We start from the raw sequence: 23,151 nt of genomic DNA, 5'->3' as shown, positions 1-23,151 counted from the left end.
AACCAAGAAGAAAGACATAAAATTTTTAGGTAATCTAAAGCAAGCATTCTATGTCAATGGAAGCTCTATGCACTATTGAATTTTTTTCTACTTGATGGGGAAGGTGCTAATAGATCCAAGACAAAACATCAAGACAAAACATCAAACCATCCTACGATAGCGGTACTGCATCCAATGAGTATCAAGAGAGCATGTACATGTCACAATTAGTCCTTTTGTCTCACTATAATATATCTAGCAAATGACTCATGTATCATCCAATGATAAGAGGCATGAAGTGTCTTAAATTAATGCTTGATGTGAGAAGTGACAGTCAAACTCAATGAGACTAAGCTTCAATCTCAATCCAAGTGCATTCTAGAATCTCCAATAAACAATGAGTGAAGGGTTTTCCCAAATTGTATTACAAGTCATTAAATTGTTTGTTGTAATGTAGACAAGATGGAAAACGAAGAAGGTCCTGTTGTTCAAGATCGCGAGGCGTATCTTAATCAGCATGTCCCATGTCTTTGCTCTCAATGCAAGTTGGCAATTAGATGAAAACGCTGATTGTCTATAGAACACGTACGACGATTTGGCGAGTTTCAATCTAAGATCATTGATCAGGCGATTGTGGATTTTTAGCAAACGGTAATTTGAAGTTAATATCAATCATGCATTGTACTTGCAAGCTAATTGAATACGATATACAATAAGATTGGGTCTTGCTGGCAAATTTTCTATCCAGGGAGGTGATGTCTCGTCCCAAGGGGGAGTGTACCCTTTGCGGCCAATTAGAAGAGTACGTGGGCGTGTGATGGATGGAGTGTAGGAGCCAATCCACCACTCGCAAGGACAATCTATACCGTCAATGCCAGAGGAGACAGGCAACCTTCCAGATCTACCTACAATCTTGGAGCCTGAGATGGAGGCAATGATCGATGCATTGATTCCCATGGATGTCGAGACTTCTGATCCGCTTAGAGAGGAAGCATCCATACCATTATATGATGGGTGCCGAGTATCTCGGCTGAGGACACTGCTTGCACTCTTAAGTGTGCAAGCAAAATATGGGTGGAGCGATACGAGTGTGACCGAGTTGTTCAGGTACCTTGTACATACACTTCATTGATTTTTTTTTTCGGCACTATTATTACAAACATTTGTGCTTTTTCAAGGTGTTTTATGATTTTTTTCAGGTTATTGAAATATCATATATTACCACCTGCAAATACCATGCCTGAGTCTCGTGATGATGCACGACATGTTTTACGGAAGCTTGGCATGGACTACAATAACATCCATGCATGTATCAACGATTTTTACTGTCTCTTTCGAGGAGAATACGAGGCTATGGAGACATGTCAAAAGTGTGGTGCTCATAGGTATTGACACGACTTGCAAGGGCAAACCATCCCTTAAAAAGTTCTCAGACACTTTCCGCTCATCCCCCGCATAAACCACATGTTTTGTACGTCCGACATGGCGAGCTTGACAACATGGCATGCACAGAATAAGTCCACGGATGGAGTTCAACGAATATCGGCGGATTTGCGCGCATGGAGCCACATTGACTCTACCTTCCCAGGCTTTGCTCGAGAGCCAAGGAATCTTCGGCTCGTTCTCGCAATGGATGGCGTGAACCCATTCGGTCTGCGCTCAACTTCTTACAGTGTGTGGCCTATAGTACTTGTCAACTACAACATCCCTCCATGGCTTTCTACAAAGAAAGGACATCTCATCCTTAGCTTGCTCGTCCCAGGCCACTACAAAGTAAAAAATATGGATGTGTATCTTCGTCCATTAGTCGATGAGCTTAAGATTTTGTGGGAGGAGGGGGTCACTGTGTAAGATATGAGCAGGCACAATGGTCGGCAGTCAACCAATATTCGAGCCATTCTCATGTGGACGATGCATGACTTTCCGAGATTGGGAGAGTGCTCAGGTGAGCAGGCCTCCTTTCTCGCTTGTAATATCTATATTTTATCTCATTCAATCAAGTATTTACTAGTTTGTGGTGTTGGAACATGTCTGATTACCTCAGGTTATTATGCATGTCCATTGTGCGGGCCATGGTTAGACTCCTGAAGGTCACAAACCATGAAGAAGATGGTATATCAAGGACACGTTGCTTTCTTGCCGGAGGATCATGAACTCAGGGAAGGTTTCCTTGGACGACCTCCAACACGTATGAACGACGCAAGTTGGTACGAGCTGAAAATGGTCCACGCGGAATCACATCGAAATGGAATGCGGCGGCTCTCAGTTTTCTACAAGTTTCCATATTGGACCCACTTATAGGTCAACCACTTGTTGGATCCCATGCATATTTTCAAGAATGTGGGCAGCTTGTTATGGGACCACATCACAGGAAAGAGAGACACTATAGGGGCACGAATGGATTTGAAGGAGGTAGATAAGATGGAGGCGCTTTTGCCACACTCGAGTGCTGATGGTCGCGTGCAGCTTCCTTGCGCTCCTTGGGTTTTGTCCACTAAGGAAGAGCGCACTATGAAGCAAGTAATCAAGTCTATCCGCACTCCGACAGGTATGATGCGTTCTCTCAAGTCTGCATTTTCTAAAGACGACCAATTATCAGGGCCAAAATCCCATGACTGGCATAAGATATGTCACTTTTGTACTACGAATGGATTGTAATTAGTGTGGGCATTTTGCTATTTGGAATGTAGCCATTATTTATAATGCTTTCTCATTTGTGGTAGTTTGTACTACCGATCGCGATCGCAGGATGTCTTACTCCAGAAATTCATGGGGCCATTTACAAGTTGTCGACTTTGGTGCAATGGATCTCACAAAAGGAGATTAAGACGTCCTCTATTCAGTCCGCGAGGCAGGGAGCAGTGGAGATGGTCTATCTCTTTGAGAAATACCTGCCCACCAGCATGCTCACGATACAAATCCACCTTCTTGTGCATCTTGTGGATGAAGTGGAGATTGCTTGACCTTTCCATATGCAATGGATGTTCTTCTTGGAGCACTTCATGAAAACCCTGAAAGGCTTTGTGTGGCAACGAGCTCGGCCAGAAGGTAGCATGGCCGAAGGTTGTGGTTAGTGTCTGAGGCGCTAGTACATATTTCACAATGGCTACCAATAGTGGAACCAGACAATGAAATGCTATGGTCGTTGAAGGACGATGATAGACTGACTAGAGATGTGGTGGTTGGAAATGGGATAGAAAAATAATGGATGCCTCAATGGAAGAGAAGGTGAATCGCTTTTGTATATTGCACCATGCCTCTATGGAGACGTGGCTCGCCAAGTACCAGATCGCTAGGCAAGATCGAGAGGAATCATCGACCAATTCGATATCCCGAAGGCATGGAGGAGATGCTGCGGTTTATGTCAACGCGATGGTTGCATGGAGCCTTGACTGCAGCGTCTCGCGAAGGGACAGAGGTCTCAATGGAGGAGTGGGAATTCACGAGGGGATGTAGTCCAAAGGTGATGAGGGGTTTAGAATCTGTCGTATCTAAATTTTATATGCGACATCTACTTTGAGTATTTCAATGTATAGTACAAAATATATAGTGCAGCATGGTCGTGCGGACGGCATCTTCGCATGGAGCGTATTGACAAAATGCGCTCCACAATGGACTGTGGTGTCATGGCAAGGTTCGAGTAAGAGAGCCGGCGATGAGCAACGGATCCAAACACGGTTGTGGATGAGATGGAGTATTTTGGGAACTTGCAAAGTATTATTACGGTGGATTACCATAGCTTCTCCATGATACTATTAGATGTGCAATGGTTCAAAGTGGTACTTGGAGGAGTTGGAGTAACAGTTCGACGAGGTCCATCTGGATTTCTCGAAATAGATTCTGAAAAAAAATGGACGGATTTGCACAACACCTTTGTGTTGCCGGCCCATTGTGAACAGGTGCATGGAGTCATTTGCTTGCTAATTGTATTACGACATGGTTTATGTCACAATGGTTTGAACTCTCTTGTACGTGTTTGTGAACAGGTAATCTTCTATCCAAACCCCCGACAACCTCGATGGTGGTATGTTATACTTTCAACTCCTCGAAGTGCGAGAGTATATGATCAAAGCGATGTTCCGAGCATAGATGAAGATAATATGCAAGTAGAGGGGTAGATATTGCAAAGGGTGGAGGCCGTCGAAAGCTTGGAGCTAGCATCGGCTAACAATGATGGAAATAGAGGAGTCTAAGAACTCTTTGAGAACGAGGCGGACTCATTCTTTTGTGGTGACATGTTTATCGACCTTCCAGTGTATATGGAGTTGTGTCAGGAGATTAACATGGGACCATAGGATACTTCATACTTGGAGCATCCACTTACTCAATTCGTTGACCAATCGCTTATAAGGGTACATAACATATGCATTTTAAGTGAGATTTTTAAAAATGACTTATATTACTGTGCTTTGTATGGTTTAAATTGATTATTCTAACACCATTTTTTATCCGTGTAGGTGACATTTTCAGGATAAGTCAAGGGATGAGCAATGAGGAGTTACACGACATCTTCGCACGCATGTCTCTAGACCAGATCGCCAAATTCAGAGAGATGGCAGACCAGGAGCTCTCTTGTTCTTCGTCAGGGCGCTCTGCTAGATCTGCTTCAGCGCGATCGAATGCTTTCGGCTTCGAGCAGATGATCTCGACGCTCATGACTTGGGCCAGAGGGAGGAAGTGCATCGCGATCAGGGGGATGCTGCAGAGATACAGAGGCAGTGAGCCCACGGTCGACACGGGATACAAGTTCGACTCCTCGCTCTCGTGGCTCAGGTGGATGCTGTGGAGACACGGACGCGGTGTCTCCGTCTCGTCGTTCAGCTGGAGCTGCATCACCTCCAAGATTTGTCACACCTGTGGGGACGTGTACTCTAGTTACTTCGGCTTTTGCGCAGCCGTCAGCAGGTGGCACCCCTTTGGGTACCACTCCGAGAGAGATTACCCCCTCGGTACACCGGATGCAAAGGGGTCTCCTAGATATGCCCAGGAGCGTGAACGCAGATGGGAGAGGACCCATCTTAGGTAGACTCCTAAGGGTTATGGATATCTAGTTGATAGTAGGTCAGGAGCCATCATCATGAATGATGAGGGGAGGAGAGTGATGGCTCGCATGAGAGAGTTGTGCCAACAAGTTTTTCGGCACAACGTCTTGGATCATTAGAAGAACATATCGGAGGGAAGCAAGGACTACAGAGTAGCATCCTTGCACGAGGAGTTTTCGGTGCCAACCGCAGTAGATAGATTCTCTACGGGCTGGATGATGGATTTCATGCGTGCATACATGTCACATAGACGATCCGATATACGCAAGGCAATCAAGAGTGGGGCTGCAAAGCCCAAGTGGTTAGATGCAGACGACTAGCGCCGACTGAGGGAGGAGGCTACAGATTCTCCACGACGTTGGAGTCAGCAGCGCGAGGCGGCGAGGGCATGACTCGAGGCCGAAGTGGTCCATCATCTTGGGAGTGGCGGCCACATGATATATTTGGAGGACTTTGTAAGTTTTTCTTTTGTTTTGCTTGTTTATTTTTTTGAAATATTCATTGTACTGACAATCATGTTTCTAAGAGTTAGCATTTTGTTTTCTTTGCAGCACTCTGTGTTACAAATCGCGATCCGACTGGCTTTGAGACTCAATATGCAGAGAGGCACGGTCTCAAGGCATTGATCGATTGATTGTATAGATGCGACGGCCATGTAAGTCACTCATCTTTCTTGTCCGTAATTACCATGAGATATTTGAATGTATTATTGTATGGTAGTCTTATGTGTTGTTTCTTTTTTTGCAGAGTCCGTTCGATGCTCCTTTGCGGCGGAACGAGCTTTCGGAGGACGAGGATGCATAGCTTGCCCTTGGATCCCTGGAGCTCACATACCTTTATTTTTGAGTCACCTGATCTATGTAGACATGTTCTATATATTAGTGATATCCTGTGATGATTGTACCAATCACTTTTTATGCGATCATGTATTTATTTCATGTATCAGTTTTATGATTTCAGTATACATTGTTTTTGTTTGCAAGTGCATTGTACATAGTAGTGCAGAAACTATTTTGTATGGCTCTCATAAAGCACACAGTGCTATATGTGGTAGGGGAGCTTGCTGCCCTGCCACAAATTTTTTTTTTCCTATTACCATTGCTATTAGCATCGTAAATTTTACTGCTCGCGTCGCTATTGGCATCGCTATGCACGTCGCAAACCGTCGCTTTAAACGTGGGTATAAGGCCTATATCTTGTAGTGTGGTACGAGCTGAAAACGGTCCACATGGAGTCACATCCAAACCGAATGCGGTGGTTCTCAGTTTTCTACGAGTTGCCATATTGGACCCACTTACAGATCAACCACTTGTTGGATCCCATGCATATTTTCAAGAATGTGGACAGCTTGCTATGGGACCACATCACAGGAAAGCAAAACACTATAGGGACACGAATAGATTTGAAGAAGGTAGGCAAGATGGAGGCACTTTGGCCGCAGTCGAGTGCTAATGGTCGCATGCAGCTACCTCATGCCCCTTGGGTTTTGTCCACTAAAGAACACTACAACAAAAAGGCCTCATAGACGCACATTTAGACACGATTTTTGAATATAGAGAAATTCTTACGGGCTCATCTATCCGCTCGTCTATTTGCGCATCTACCATTTCGCATCTATAATCGCATGTATCAACGAATTTACACGCACAAATAGACGCGCAATAGACGCACATATACACGTGCATATAGACACACTGGTAGACGCGCTTTTATAAGCACTGGTAGACGCAAACAGAAAACAAAAAAGATATTTAATTTCTTTTTTAAAATTGAATTATGAAGCATGTGTATAAGCGCGTGTAGTCTGCACTATAGATGCGCGCATAAACGCGAATTATCTGCAATTTAGACGCGTGGATAGACACTCAAAACAGAACTGGAAAAAGAAAACCAGAGAGCTCTGGTTTTTTTTTTTCCCCTCCCATACATTAGATTGTGCATTTGGGAAAAAGACAATGTATCTTACAGGCACGAGAATTGAAAATAAAAGTCCATGTATTCATTATATATCAAAAGCATTTACAAGGGAAGTTTAAGTGCTTGCGACCTAAAGCGTGGCCGCAAGCAGTAGGCTCAAAGAGATATCATATATATACAAGAAAAGAAAGCCTCATGAGGAGGTATGGTGCTCCTCTACGAATCTGAAGAGGAAACAACTTCGCTAGTACCACCATGGCTACTAGCTTCGCTATCCCCCTCCTTGCTATGCTCCACATCTTGGTTCGCCTACACACACAAAAGATCAGGGTTGCTTACATAGACAAGGTGAAGAAAAAGTTATAATTAGCTATACTTTTAATAGGAAAGTAAGAAAATCATACCTCCTCTAGCTGTCGAATCCTCATGGCCCAGTTGTATTGGTCCTCAGTGATGAAACCCTCCTCATAGAAGTGAAGCCATGTTGTTGCGCGGTTATGGCCTCGATAGTAACCTACCTCTCTAGGAGTAGGTGTCCTATCAACGATGGTAGTCTGCAAAACATTTAAATATATACAAACAATTATGAGTCACAATATATTAGAATAAAATATATAAATAATTGAAAGAAATATAAATTAAAAAAAACTAGAAATCAAAATATATTTACAAACTCTGCCTCCCATGACTCTCTGGCGCCCGATCCGATCCCATTGTTTCCATTTGGATCCATCGCGCCTCTGCGTGCTGGCGACTCTTCACTTTCTCTGTTGCTTTCTTCTTGGCTTTCTTCCACTCTATGCGGTGGCACATAGGTGGTTGGCTATAGGCTCCATGCCCCTCCTCCAGCCTCTGCAGTGAGTCCCTGGCCCGTGTCATGAGGTGGGATCTTTTGTTGTGAAGCATATCCCTCACTTTTGTGCGTCGCCAATCATCCGTGAATCACTGACCCTCAGGATTTGGGTACCTCCTATGGACTGCCCTCAACACCTCCTGCCACAAGCCGCTTTTCTGATTTTTGAAGGCAATGAAACAATCTTTATACGTCGCATGCACGACGCTCCTCATGTACGCCATTACATCCCTTCCCTCATCATCATGAAAGATGCCACCAGCATCTGTAACTCTATAGTACTGGCGTACAACCTCCTCTACGTGATCTACTGGTGAGGGTGATCGCTCGCCACCTCCTAGGCAACCCCCACACAAGCGTCGTCCTCCCCCTCGACTCTCCCTCCTCCCTCTCTGTCGACTACCCTCTGCCTCGCTGGAATCACGAGCTTCTGCAGATGCACGTGCTTCTGTAGATGCTTGTGCTTCAGCCGATGCACATGGAGCACGTGGAGTACCTACATATGGAGTACCTACATGTGGAGTCTGGGAAGTAGTGCGAGGCAAAGACGTCAGAGGCGTCCCAGATATGACACTGAACATCTCGTCCGCTATGGCAGAGCGGCCAAGGTGTCTGGTCATCTCTCCCATGAAGTCTTTTCTACTAGGAAAACCTCCAAAAAATGCATTGACCCCGCTGCCAAAGGAGGCCAATGTATCATTCATGTGATCCAAATCTGAGTTATTGTTAGATGAACCAGGATACGACATCTGCAAAAAAAACACAGGAAAAAGACAAATTTATTTGCATACAAAAAATCATATTTTACCTACATTTTCAAAGAGCTTTCTTTAGACATTGAGCATAAAACTTAAGTGCTAATGCTTCTCATAAACAAGAAAACTGATAAACACAAACATGGAATTGGTCACATTCATCATTGCAAAAATATATTGTTTACTATCAGAACTAGGAGACCTGGCGTGTGTATCCCCGCGTCTAAATTGTAGGTTAGACATGCCCTGAGATGCGCTCCAGAGTGAACCTTCTGTCCAGCGCATCTATTCTCGCATCTAAGATGCAGCATAGACGCGCTATCAGACGCACATTCGAGGTCAATGCGCGTGTATAATCGCGTGTAGACTGCAGGTCAACCTTCTGTCCAGTGCATGTATCATCGCGTGTACACTGCAGAGCACATGCGCTAGCACACGCGCTCTAAGACACGCCCTCAGATGCTATGAGAGGAAACATTTTTTGTGTCTATATCTGTGTCTACACTGAAATGTAGACGTGCTATCAGACGTGCTCGGTCGGCTGATTTTAGGCCGATGACCGCCATTGATGATTTATAAAATGCAATACATAATGGAATCACAAATCCTAAATACACAGACAAAGTAGAGAGAGGAAGAGAGAAACAAAGAGAGAGAGAGAGAGAGAGAGAGAGAGAGAAGAGAGAGAGAGAGAGAGAGAGAGAGAGACTCACCTTGGGTGTTTGGTGTGGCGGGTGGTGGCGCTTCTTCCTTCTCCTTCTTCCTCTCCTTGATAAGTTACCCTCCCTTGATGCTTGCTTACTTGCTTGCTGCTTCTTCTTGTTCTCCTCTCTCTTGTTCTCTCTTTCTTCCTCTCCTTGGCTTTTCTTTTTCCCTTCTTGTGTGTTTGAAATGAAAGAATAGGTGAGTCATGAGGAGGTGAGGCATGAAGAGACTGCATGTCGGCTAAACTCAAGCTTCAGAACTACAAAAAACGCAAGAAAGGAAAGGCGCAGTTTGAAAAGAAATGATTTAAGTATGGTTTGAATTTTGACGTGTGCGTCTATTTTCTCATCTATATGCGCGTCTATTGTTCAGATAGACATGAGTATAGATGCGAACATAGATGCGGAAATAGACGCCAATATAGACGTGTAGGTAAACGCGGTTATAGACGCACATTTAGGCTTTATCATAAATTTTTTTAAAAAGATAAGTTTTGATAGTGAATTCTTATCATAAGTTTTAATGCATTTATGATGATTTTTGTGTATTTAAAATTGAGATCTTATGTAAACATATGAATGATAAATATTTTGATGTTGTCATGAATTAGGTTTAATCATGTCGACGTCGTCATCACCTAGTGCAGTACAAGCTGATGAGTCAATGAGCACATCCTCAAGTGAGGATGAAACATTGCGTCTTCATAATCGAGATGCATGGCTACGACGAAAAATTAAATGCATGTGTGATCGTTGTCGAGGGTGTATTTTTTGAGCACGTCGAATTGCAATGTCACACCTCAACTTGTATGGAGAATGGGACCAAGAAAAATCACTGGTATTCATTGTTTCTTTTACTACTAAGATTGCATGTCTATGTTACAGGAATTATATATCAACGTACAGGAAACTCCCTTTTGTGGTTGAGCAGGATGCAGTGCCACATCCTTAGATGCTCCCTCCCCGGCATCGAGAGGCTGCAAAACGTCGACGCGAGGAGGTAGAGTCTTCAAGAAGAGTAGAGACTGAGGACCATGATAGTAGCCCTCATGAAATGCCCCATCAAGTCGTAGAGGATGAGATTTTGGACAACATGGTACACCATCTATTTTCGCAACCGGTTTAGGGAGAAGGTCACTCTACGAAGCCAGATGATCCACTATATGTAGCATGATCTACTCCATTGTATGAAGGTTGTACGTACTCCATTCTTCGTGCGTTCCTCAAGATACTTAACTTGCAAACAATTTATGGATGGAGTAATGTCAGTTTGGATGTGTTATTGAAGTAGGTATCAATTCAGTTTGGCTTATGAATCATAATATTAATTGTTCTATTTTGAAATCAAATACAAATATATATTGGTGGTTTTTTAACTCACTTTAAAAAATATATGTAGGTTATTATCACAAATACTTCCAAAATGAAATAAATTGCCAATTAAGTGAGAGCAAGCAAGACATTACTTGACATCTCTGGGAGGCCTCGATTATGTCAAGATCCATGCATGTGTCAATGATTGTGTCTTATTTCGTGGGATTCATGAGTTCGCACGAGAGTTTTCTGTTTGTGGCGAATCAAGATACGAAGTGGAGATGAAGTCAATGGATGTGCCTCGTAAGGTTTTGTGACATTTTCCGATTGTTCCACGTATAAAACTTATGTTCAAGTGTAAGTCTATTGGAAAACTCATGTCATGGCATGCTAGTCATAGTTCAAGTGATGGAAAATGGAGGATCCCTGCAGACACACCGGCATGGCAACATATAGATAATTTGTGGCCCGTTTTCAAAGAAGAGCTAAGAAATTTGAGATTTGGTTTAGGTATGGATGGAATCAATCCATTTGGCATCAAAAGCACATCATACAGTGTATGGCCAGTGGTATTGGTGAACTATAATATTCCTCCATCCATGGCAATTAAAAAGGGACATGTAATGTTGTCCCTTCTGATTCCTGGAAAGCACAAGGTAAAAAACATGGACATTTACTTAGAGCCTTGATTGAAGAGTTAGAAATGTTATGGGAAGGTATTGAGGTGCAAGATACAAGTGCATCTGCATCCTCTAGAGATTTCACATTGAAGGCCATGTTGTTGTGGACCATGCATGACTTTTGAGGATATGGAGAGTGTTCAGGTACATGTATATAACTCTATATTTGAAATTCAAGACTTGAATCAATTGCATTTTATTAATTCACTTGTTTTTTTAGGTTTAACCACGTCAGGATATCATGCATGTCCTATTTGCGGTTCCTCTCTAGTTTCCTCTAGGCCGGCACGTTTAAAGAAGGTTATCTACGACAATCATCATCGATTTCTTCCTATTGACCATCCCAAATATGTTCTCCCTACTAATGGAATGACTCCACAATCTCTAACCATTCGAGATTGGAAGGAGAGATGGATTAATGCCGACAGCCACCCTCCACTCGGCATGAGTCGGTAATAAGTGCATTTCTGTCGATTGACTTTAAAGTATTTAGCATGATGAATTGTTTACATAATATATTGTTTGTTTGTTAGGTTCTCTATATTTTTTCGTCTTCCATACTGGACTGAACTCAAGATCAATCACCTGTTGGACCCCATGCACATATTCAAAAATATTGTATCTACATTATGGGATCACTTGATAGGGGTTCTTGATTCAGTTAATGTAAAGGAGAATTTACGTAACATTGGTCGCATGAGACGAGCCTGGCCATGCATTGGACCCAGAGGAAAGATTGAGCTACCCCATGCACCTTGGATGTTGTCAAAGAACGAGGAAAAAATAGTGAAGGAACAAATATATAGCTTTCGAACACCCACAGGATGTTTGAGATGTCTCAAGGGAGCCTTCATAAAGAAAAAGAAAAGAGATGTGGAGCAACTATCTGGTTTGAAGTCCCACAATTGGCACAAAATGATTCAAGGGTATCTCTAACCATGAATATAGTAATTAGTGGAGTAACTATGTGTAAACTTTGGGGTATGATGACTTTTTCCTCAACTAATCATTTGATCTATGAATATTGCTTACATTCAGTTCGTACTTCCTACTAACATATCCCATTGTGTATCCAAAGATGTACGTGATATCATTTACAAGATGGGAGAGCTTGTGAGGTGTGTATACATTGTATTTTTTCATTATATATATTTGAATTTCTACACAAAAATAAACAATCACATCATACATCTTGCAGATACGTGAGCTTGAAGGAAATTGATCCAAACACATTACAAGATGCTCGAGTATTATCTGTTGAGGTGGTTTGTTTGGTGGAGGAAAATTTTCCTCGATCAATTTTAACTACTCAATTACATTTACTCGTACATTTTATTGATGAGATCGCACTTTGTGGGGTAGTTCATGTAAGGTGAATGCTTTTTCTTGAGCGCTTCATGAAAACCTTGAAAGATTTTGTGAGGAAAAAAGCACCGCCTGAGGGAAGCATGGCTGAGGGTTGGTTAGTGCAATCATCCCTTGTTTATATCTCTAAATATCTTGCTCAAGTGGATCCCTCTCAACCACGACTATGGAAAGATGATGAAGACTTGAGGATGACCTCTATAGTACCTCAAGGAAAAGGAATGAGTAAAGTGCTAATAAAAGAAGAACTTCGTAAGTTAAATAGTTTTTGTGTGCTCAATAGTGATGTAATGAGCAAATGGGTAACACTATATAATGAAGCAAGGGCAAGAAAAAAAAGCGAAAGATAAGAATTTCGCACTAGATATGGACGTAATGTCTCATTTCCAGATCATCTAAATGCACTCCCACGTCATATTGATATAGATTGGTTATATGAGGAAATGGAGAGAATGGAAAAAGAGGAGGAAATTAATATATCTCAAGAAGAGTGGGAATATGCACGAGGTTTCTTATCAAAGGTGAGACATACTATCAACTAATTTGTTTCTATAAGTTTTATTTTATATAAATAATTGACATGTTTGATCTTTTATCTTTTACTAGTGCACATTATTCAATGCACTTTGGTGTGAGGGTAAATATCTTCGAACTCAACATATAGATGAAAAGAGAAATACCCAAGATTGTGGTGTCCTTGCTCACTTCGAGGATCCCAATGGTACCATGGAAGGTTATTGTGGCTTGATCTAAGATATTCTGAAGCTTGACTTTAGACGATTCTTTATATATGTGCTGGATGTGAAGTGGTTTAAAGAGGTGGTAACAAATGGTGAGCATTGCACAATCAGACGTCATCCAAGCGGTTTTGTAATCATTGACTCTACAAAATTTCACCAAAACAAGAATGACACATTAGTACTACCTCAACAATGCGAGCGGGTATATATGCAAAGGCTAATTTTTGTTTATGTATACACGTGATATATATACACAATATAATAAGTACTTAAGTTTTTTGCTTTTGTTTTTCAAATACAGGTTGTGTATCATCCAATGGTAAACAATAACCGATGGTGGTATGTCATCCCTATATCTAATTGTTCAAAACCAATATATGATAATATTACCGACATGGAGATAGCAGATGACAATCCAACAATTAATGATGATGTGCATGATGACACCATAATGGATGATATGCGTGATATAGTACAAGATGAACCTCGCGAGGATGTTCAAGGAAACACAGAAGAAGACAATAATGTGATTGTCGATGATATTGATGAAGTTATTGAGAAATATAGCAACACATCTGATAGTGGGATAGACTTATTTGTTTCGTTACCTCTTGGTAACATAGACCTAGAAGTAGATAGTTTAGCAAGGGCTGATCTCATTGAAGATGAGATGGATCATTCACTTTAACATACTTAAATTGCTTATTGATTCAATGTGTATTCCTAATTCTATGGTTTTTATCATGCGCACACGTGCATACTCAAGAATCAATAGTCAAGTTTAAAGCTAAATTGAATTTTCCATAATAAAAAGGAAGTATCTTTTATCATCTTCAAGTACATAGAGAAATTACGAGATACATATTGCAATTCTTACTACTAATTGTAAGGTCTCTGTCGCTTGCTGCTAATTACTTATATCAGGCTTGTCAACTGGAGGAACTGCCATTCATTAGAGAGCAATGAAAAAGTAATTATTAACTCTATTTTTTTAATTCAATGATTCAATGTGTATTCTTAATTCTATGGTTTTTATCATGCACACACGTGCATGCTCAAGAATCAATTTCAGATGGTTAAATAATAATTAACTTTGGTTTTTTAATTATGTGAATTGCCAATTTTAGGTGGTTAAATAATTGTGCGTTTGCTGGCGCATCTATATTAGCGTCTATTTGCGCGGATATATAGACGCAAAATTCGCGTCTATTTACACGCACGTTTACACGCACTTATAGACATTGTGATAGACGTGCCCGACTTTGCGCGTCTAACATGCGCGTCTATGCCTTGTTTCTCTTGTAGTGGAAGAGCGCATTGTGAAGCAAGTAGTCAAGTCTATCCATAGTCCGATGGATATGATCCGTGCTCTCAGGTCTGCATTTTCTAAAGATGACCAATTATCAGGGCTAAAATCCCATGACTGGCATAAGATATGTCAGGTTTGTAATACAAATGGACTGTAATTGGCATGCACATTTTGATATTTGGTTGTAGCCATTGTTCATAATGCTTTCTCATTTGTGGCAGTTTATACTACTGATGGCGATCACAAGATACCTTACTCCAGAAATACGTTGCACTATACCTCTATGGAGACGTGGCTCGCCAAGTACCAGATCGCTAGGCAAGATCGAGAGGAAGCGGGATCTCAATTTCGATGTAGTATGCGCCATCGACCGATTCGATATCCTGAGGGCATGGAGGAGATGCCACGGTTCATGTCAACGCGATGGTTGCATGGAGCTTTGACCGTAACGTCTCCCGAAGGGGCAAAGGTCTCAATGGAGGAGTGGGAATTCTCAAGGGGATGTTGTCCAAAGGTGATGACATGTTTAGGATTTTTCGTATCTATATTTTTATGCGATAACTAATTTGAGTGTTTCAATGTACAATACAAAATACACTACAACAAAAAGGCTCCATAGATGTGCTACATAAATATATAATCATATTTATAAAAAAGTGGATATATTCATATTGTGCATCTTTATACGCGTGTATCTACGCGTCTAAAAACATGTTTACTCTGCAAGTTTTTGACGAGAATAGACGCGCATTTATCCTGCAATTTAGACGCGCTGATAGACACGCAAAACAAAGGTATGAAAAAAAAACTAGAGAGTATGTGGCTTTGCAAGCCACATGCTCTATGGTTTTTTTCCCCCCATCAACATCAAATTGTATGCTTAGGAAAAACAGAGAAAGATTATTTCGAAGATTGGATACTGAAAATAAAACAATGTATGTAGAACACGAAATTTCATATATATAGATGAAACGTTTTTACATTATGAGTTCTAGAGCTCGTGACGTCATGATCGCAAGCACTAGCTGAAAGTAATACATATCAAAAATGAAAATTACAAGCGAAGGCGAGGCATGCATGCATGGGGCTTCTCTATATCTCCTCAGAAGATGCATCATCATCGCTACCACCACCGCTGTCATTGCCGCCACCGCTACTGCTAGTCCCCCCTTCGCTATCCTCAACTGCATCAGGGTTCGTTTACACAAAGGATTAAGGTATATAAATACCATTACAAATAATAAATTAGAGTTATCTATACTTTTCATGTAAAAAATAAAACATACCTCTTCTGGTGGTGGAATCCTCATGGGGCGATTATATTTCTCCTCCGTGATGAGTCCCTCCTCGTAGAAATGCTGCCAAGTGGATGCTCGATTATGACCTCGATGGTAGCCTACCTCTCTAGGAGTAGGCATCCTACCAACGATATGATACTACAAAACAATTTGAATATACAACGTATTAAAACACACTACATAATGAAGTGAAAAAAATTACAAAATTTAATTTAAAAAAAGAAATCAAACAATACTTACAAACTCAGCCTCCCATGACTCCCTGCCACCCGATCCATAATGCAATGATCCCATGGTTGCCATCTGGATACGTCGCGCCTCTGCATGCTGGCGACTTGTCATTTTCTCCGCTGCTCTCTTCTTGGCCTCTTTCCACTCCTTGTGGTGGCAATTGGGTGGTTGGCCATATCTAGGGCGCCCCTGCTCTTGTCTCCACAATGACTCCTTGGCGTGCATCATAAGGTGAGACATCTTGTTATGAAGTGCGTCTCTCACCTTTGACCGTCCCCAATCATCTGAGAATTGTGAATTCTCGGGATTAGGGTACCTTTTATGTACTGCCCGCAGCACCTCTTGCCACAAACCATTTTTTTGGTGCTTGAAGGGAATCATGAAATCTTTGTATGTGGCATGCACGACACTCCTCAAGTAGGCTATCACTTCCCTCCCCTCAAAGTCATGCAAGATACCACAAACATCAGTGATAGAGTAGTACATTTGTGGAGGCTCACCTCTCTCATTTTCCGGTGAGAGTGATTGAGAGCCACCACCTAGGAAACCCCCACAAAGCCCTCGACATCCTCGTTCTCTCGTACGACTCTCCCTCCTCCCTCGATGTGCACTACCCTCTACCTCACTCGATACACATGCTTCTGCAGATGCATGTGCTTCAGCTGATCCATGTACCTCAGCTGATCCCTGTGTAGGCAAAGATGTGATAGGTGTCCCAGACATCACACTGAAAACCTCCTTTGCAGTGGGAGGGCGACCAAGATAATTGGTCATCTCCCCCATGAATTGCTCCTTGTTGAATGGGGTGCTGGAGGATCTAGGATTCCACATCTACACAAGAAAAATCATATTACCCTGTGCAGATAAAACATATTACATGCACCGTCTATACTTGTGTCTCTCTGTGCGTCTATATCTGCATCTCTGTGGGCGTCTGTCAACACATCTCTGTGGGCATCTTTGTGTGGGTCTGTCACCGCGTCTATTTCCGCGTATATACCTGCGTCTACACTGTAATCTGGACGTGCTGACAGACGCGCACAGTTGGATCATTTCTTTTCAAACTTGCTTAAAAAACGTGCAAAAAAACCTCCATAAATGAGAAGATCTAGCATGTGAAGAGAGAGAAGAGAGAGACAAACAAACAGAGAAAGCAAACAAGATTGAGAGAGAGAAGAACTCACCTTCTTTGCTTGTTCCAACAGGTGGCGGCTAGGTTGCAAGCTCCTTGTCCTCCTTCTCCCTTCCCTTGGTAAGTTGCTTGAATCTTCTTCTCTTCCTTGCTATTTGCCTCTTGTTCTTTACTCTTTGGCTCTTCTTTCCTCCTATCCTCTTTTTACTCTTATTTCCTTGCCTCATTGTCTTCATGAAGTGATAGATAGACAAAGTAGTGATGTCGAGCTCGAACTGCAGAAAACACACAAAAAATGCAGGAAAGCACAGGTTTGAAAAGAAAGCCACAACTTTTTTAAAAAAATTTTATACTTGCATGGCGCGTCTGTAAGTGCGTGTAATTGCGCGTGTATATGCGCAGATAATTCCTATTACGCGCGCTTACAAACGCGCAGGAACAATTTAGGGAATCAATGCATGCATTTAGGGAATGAATTGACCTATGTGGTGATATATATAACAAAGCTTGAGGATAAGAGATTGCATGCAAGTATCAATAGGTGGATAAAGCACGAATGGTTTTTAGCTAGAGAGAGATAATGTAATGAAGGTGTACAAAAAAGAGATAGAGAAAGGCATATTATCCATCAATCAATCAAAGATATGTACATGAAGTGACTTGATATAGTAATTAAAGTATCGTCATTTTTAGGATGCTCCATTGACTTCTGTAAGTTCCTATAACCTTAAAGTAGAATATAGCCAACCACACTGTCCATGGAAGGAAAACTTGGCCTCATCAAATTAACCAAGTTAATTTACTTACACATTTCATAGATAAGAGATTTGTAGTTGGTTTGTTGGTATTAGTCACCAACAAGTGGACACACTGGCTAAAGATGATGAAAAGAGGACATGCGCACATTGGCTACATGTGGTCCACCTTATCTAAAATTATATGTGAGCTATAAGTACACCTTGACATGATTGGAATAGCTTGCACATGCACAAGCCAACTGATTTACATCAATCTATTCATGCTATGAATTGGTATGCATGGCTAGGTTAAGTACACAACAAATGAGACATGTGAGTATATTGATCAGTTCTCTCTCTCTCTCTCTCTCTATATATATATATATATATATATATTGCAAATGCACAAGTCAACCTTTGATCTATATATACATCCAATCATCATGCCCTATCCAATCACATTTGTATAGGGCATGATTGGATGTATATTTGTAATACTCATAAAGAAGTAAAGTCGGTAATGTATATCATGTTCTATGCATGTATATGCCCTATACATGTATATCATGTCGTATATACATGTGTATCATGTCCGTATGATCCTATACATGTATATCATGTCCTAGTATATGATCCAGGTGTAATTATGTCGTATATAATCCAATAATACCCTATCCAATCATGCCCTATTCAAACAAATACTAGATGTTAAGAGGTTTGGTCATATTCAGGGACTTTATGAGAAATGAAAAATATGTACGTTTATTTTCGCATCTATAAGCGCGTTTACGATCGCGGATATATAGACAAGTTTTTTATACTAGTGTGAATAGATGCGTTGATACACGGTCTTATAAACGCGTCCGCTTTTTCGCGTGTATAGTGCGCGTCTATAGAGCCTTTCTCTTATAGTGATATATAGTGGAGCGTGGTCACGGGGACGTCATTTTCGTGTGGAGCGTACTGACAAAATGCGCTCCACAATGGACTGTGGTATCATGGCAAGGTTCGAGCAAGAGAGCTGACGACGAGCAATGGATCCAAACACGGTTATAGATAAGATGGAGTATTTTGAAAAATTGCAAAGTATTGTTACAGTGGATTACCGTAGCTTCTCCATGATACTATTCGATGTGCAGTGGTTCAAAGTGGTACTTGAAGAAGCTAGAGCAATAGTTCGACAAAGTCCATCTAAATTTCTCGAAATAGATTCCGAAAAAAAAAGGATGGATTTGCACGACACCTTGGTGTTGCCAGCCCATTGTGAACATGTGCATGAACTCACTTGTTTGTTAATTATATTACGACATGGTACATATCACAATAGTTTAATCTCTCTTGTACGTGTTTGTGAATAGGTAATCTTCTATCCAAACCCCCAACAACCTCGATGGTGGTATGTTATACCTTCAACTCCCCGAAGTGCGAGAGTATATGATTAAAGCGATGTTTAGAGCATAGATGAGGACAATATGCAAATAGAGGGGTCGATATTGCAAGGGGTGGATGCCACTGAAAGCTTGGAACATGTAGAGGAGCCAACATTAGCTAACAATTATGGAAATACAAAAGTCCAAGAAATCTTTGAGAACAAGGTGGACTCATCCTTTTGTGGTGACATGTCTATCGACCTTCTAGTGTATGCAGAGTTGTGTTAGGAGATTGACATGGGACCATAGGATACTTCATACTTAGAGCATCCACTTACTCAATTCGTTGACTAATCGCTTATAAGGCTACATAAGATATGCATTTTAAATGAGATCATTTTTTAAGGATTTATATTATCGTGATTTATATGATTTAAATTAATTATGCTAACATCATTTTTTGTCTGTCCAGGTGACCTTTTCAGGATGAGTCGAGGGATGAGCAATGAGGAGTTGCAGGATATCTTCACGTGCATGTCTCCGGATCAGATGACGAGATTTAGAGATATGGAAAACTAGGAGATGTCTCGGATATCATCAGGCTGCTCTACTAGATCTACTTTGACACGATCAAATGCTTCAGCTTTGAGCAGACGAGGTCGACGCTCCAGACTTGGGCCAGAGAGAGGGAGTGCTTCAGGGTTAGGGAGATGCTATACACATACAGAGATAGTGAACCTGCGGTCGGCAAGGGATATAGGTGCGACTCCTCGCTCTCGTGCCAGTTCCAGGGAGCGTGGCTCAGGTGGATGCTTTGGAGGCACGGATGCGGTGTCTTCGTCTCGTTGTTTTGATGGAGTTGCATCACCTCCAGGATTTGTCACACCTGTGGAGACGTCTACTCCAGTTACTTCAGCTTTTGCTCAGCCATCTGCAAGTTGCATCCCTATGGATGCTACTCCGATAGATACTACCTCGGTCGGTACATTGGATGTACAGGGGTCTCTTGGATATGCCCAGGAGCCTGGATGCAGGTGGGAGAGGACCCATCTTAGGTATACCCCAGAGGGATATGCCTATCTTGTCGATGATAGGTTAGGAGCTATCATCATAAATGATGAGTGATGGTTCGCATGAGAGAGTTGTGCCAACAAGTTTTTTGGCACAACGTCTTAGATCATTGGCAAAACATACCGGAGGGGAGCAAGGACTACATAGTAGTATCCTTCCATGAGGAGTTTCCGGTCCAACCATAGCAGATAGATTTTCTATGGGCTGGATGATAGACTGCATTCGTGCATATATGTCACAAAGATGATTGGACGCACGCAAGGCACTCAAGAGTGGGGCTGCAAAGGCCGAGTGGCTAGACGTGGATGACTGGTGCCGACTGAGGGAGGATGCTACAGATTCTCCAGGACATTTAAGTCAGCAGTGCGAGGTGACGAGGGCATGACTAGAGGCCGGAGTGGTCCATCATCTTGGGAGTGGCAACCAACAAGACATATTTGGAGGACTTTATAAGTTTTCTTTTGTTTTGGTTGCTTATTTTTTTGCAATATGCTTTGTATTGGCAATCATATTTCTAACAGTTAGTATTTTATTTTCTTTGCAGCACTCCATTACAAATCGTGATCTGACCGGCCTTGAGACTCGATATGCAGAGAGGCATGGTCTCACTGCATTGATTAAGCGATTGTATAGATGCGGCGGCCCTGTAAGTCAGTCATCTTTCTTGTCCGTAGTTAGCATGTTTAAATAGAATACATTATTGTATGGTGGACTCATCTGTAGTTATTTCTTTTTTGGCAGAGTCCGTTCGACGCTCCTTTGTGGCGGGACGAGCTTTCGGATGGCGAGGATATGTAGCTCGCCCTTGGATCCCGGGAGCTCACGCACCCTTTTTTTGTTGCCTGATCTATGTAGACATTTTCTATGTAGTAGTGATATCTTATCATCATTGTACGAGTCACTTTCATTATGCGATCATGTATTTATTTCATGTATCAATGTTATGATTTTAGTACACTTTGTTTTTGTTTGCATGAGCATTGTACATAGTGCAGAAACTATTTTTTATGGCCCGAATAAAGCACACAGTACTATATTCACAATTTTTTTTCCTTGTTACTGTTGCTATTAGCATCGCAAATTTACCTGCAGGCCTCATTATTAGCGTCACAGATCGTTGTTATCAACGTTGCTATTTGTCGATATCAGCGTCACAAATATCGATGCAAATAGCGACAGTGATAACGACGCTAATACCAATTGTTCTATGGCGTCGGTAATAATGACACTTTTTGCGACGATGGGGGCAAATTTTGTTATTTACATTTTCATCGCTTTTAACATCGGTATAGGGCCTATATCTTGTAGTGATTTTAATAAAAATAGCAACTACTATGGACAAGAAAGATGAGTGACTTACTGGATTACCACATGCATACAATCTATCAATCAATGCAGTGAGACCATGTCTCTTTGCATATCGAGTCTCTAGGCTGGTGGGATCGTGGTTTGTAATGGAGTGTTACAAAGAAAACAAAATACAGCTGTTAGAAATACGATTGTCAGTACAAGTGACAAAAAAATAAGTGAGAAGAACAGAAGAAAAACTTACAAAGTCCTCGAGATAAGTCTTGTGGTCGCCACCCCCAAGATGATGAACCACTCCTACCTCCAGTCATGCCGTTGTTGCCTCACATTGCTGTCTCTAACATCTTGGAGAATCTGTAGCCTTCTCCCCCAGTCTGTGCCAGTCATCTGTATCTAGCCACTCAGGCTTTAAGGTGCCACCACTCTTAAGTGCCTTACGTGCGTTCGATCTTCTATGTGACATGTACACACACATGCACTCCAACGTTAAGCTTGTGAAAAACCTATCTACTGCTGTGGGTATTGGAAACTCCTCATGCAAGGATGCTACTATGAAGTCCTTGCTCCCCTCGGGTCTGTTGTTGTAATGATTGAAGATGTCATGCTAAAAAACTTGCAGGCACAACCTCGGATACGTTACCATGAATATATGTATGCATCACGTGGGTTCAAAATAAGGTATTTTTTAAATATCATTTTTATACATTTTTTACATACAGAAGGATGTAATATAAAGGGTAGATAGAATAGAAAAGAGTTATGTTTTAGTTAGAAAAAATTCATAGATAAGGATTTTTATAAATAGGCCTTGAATGCATGTGATGTAGAGCACATACATATGGTAACTTCCCCAAGGGCACAATTCTCTCATATGAGCCATCACCCTCCTCCCATCATCATTCTCTCCCCGAGGGCACAATTCTCTTATGATGATGGATCCTATCCTATCATCTACAAGGTATCCATATCCCTCTGGTGTATGTCTAAGATAAAAAATCAACTTCTATCACGATGTGGTCGAGCAGGGATCATGCACATGAAGGTAAGGAGATGGAATGGTATGGTGTACTGTCAAATGTGAAGAGAAGGCAGATACGAAAGATATGTTGCTACTTTGTGTAGTAGGTATCATGGTTGTGCTTGATGGAGCATGAGAATATGTACATGTCTATATCATTTATATTCACTCGAGGCCTACCAATGGCTCAAGTGGCAATTCTTCTTAGCTCTAGTGATGCTTCATGCTCTCACATGCGCATTGCCAAAAGGGGCAAGTGTGAGGGTCCAAAGAGAGCATGCAAATGCTCTTTCATTGTTGGTGGATTTCATATGTATGATTGAGTTCA

The sequence above is a fragment of the Lygodium microphyllum genome, chromosome 24 (assembly GCF_053477565.2).
Source record: "Lygodium microphyllum isolate KBCC chromosome 24, Lygodium_microphyllum_v1.1.10, whole genome shotgun sequence".
Taxonomy (NCBI): domain Eukaryota; kingdom Viridiplantae; phylum Streptophyta; class Polypodiopsida; order Schizaeales; family Lygodiaceae; genus Lygodium; species Lygodium microphyllum.
This window is presented reverse-complemented; position numbering follows the sequence as displayed.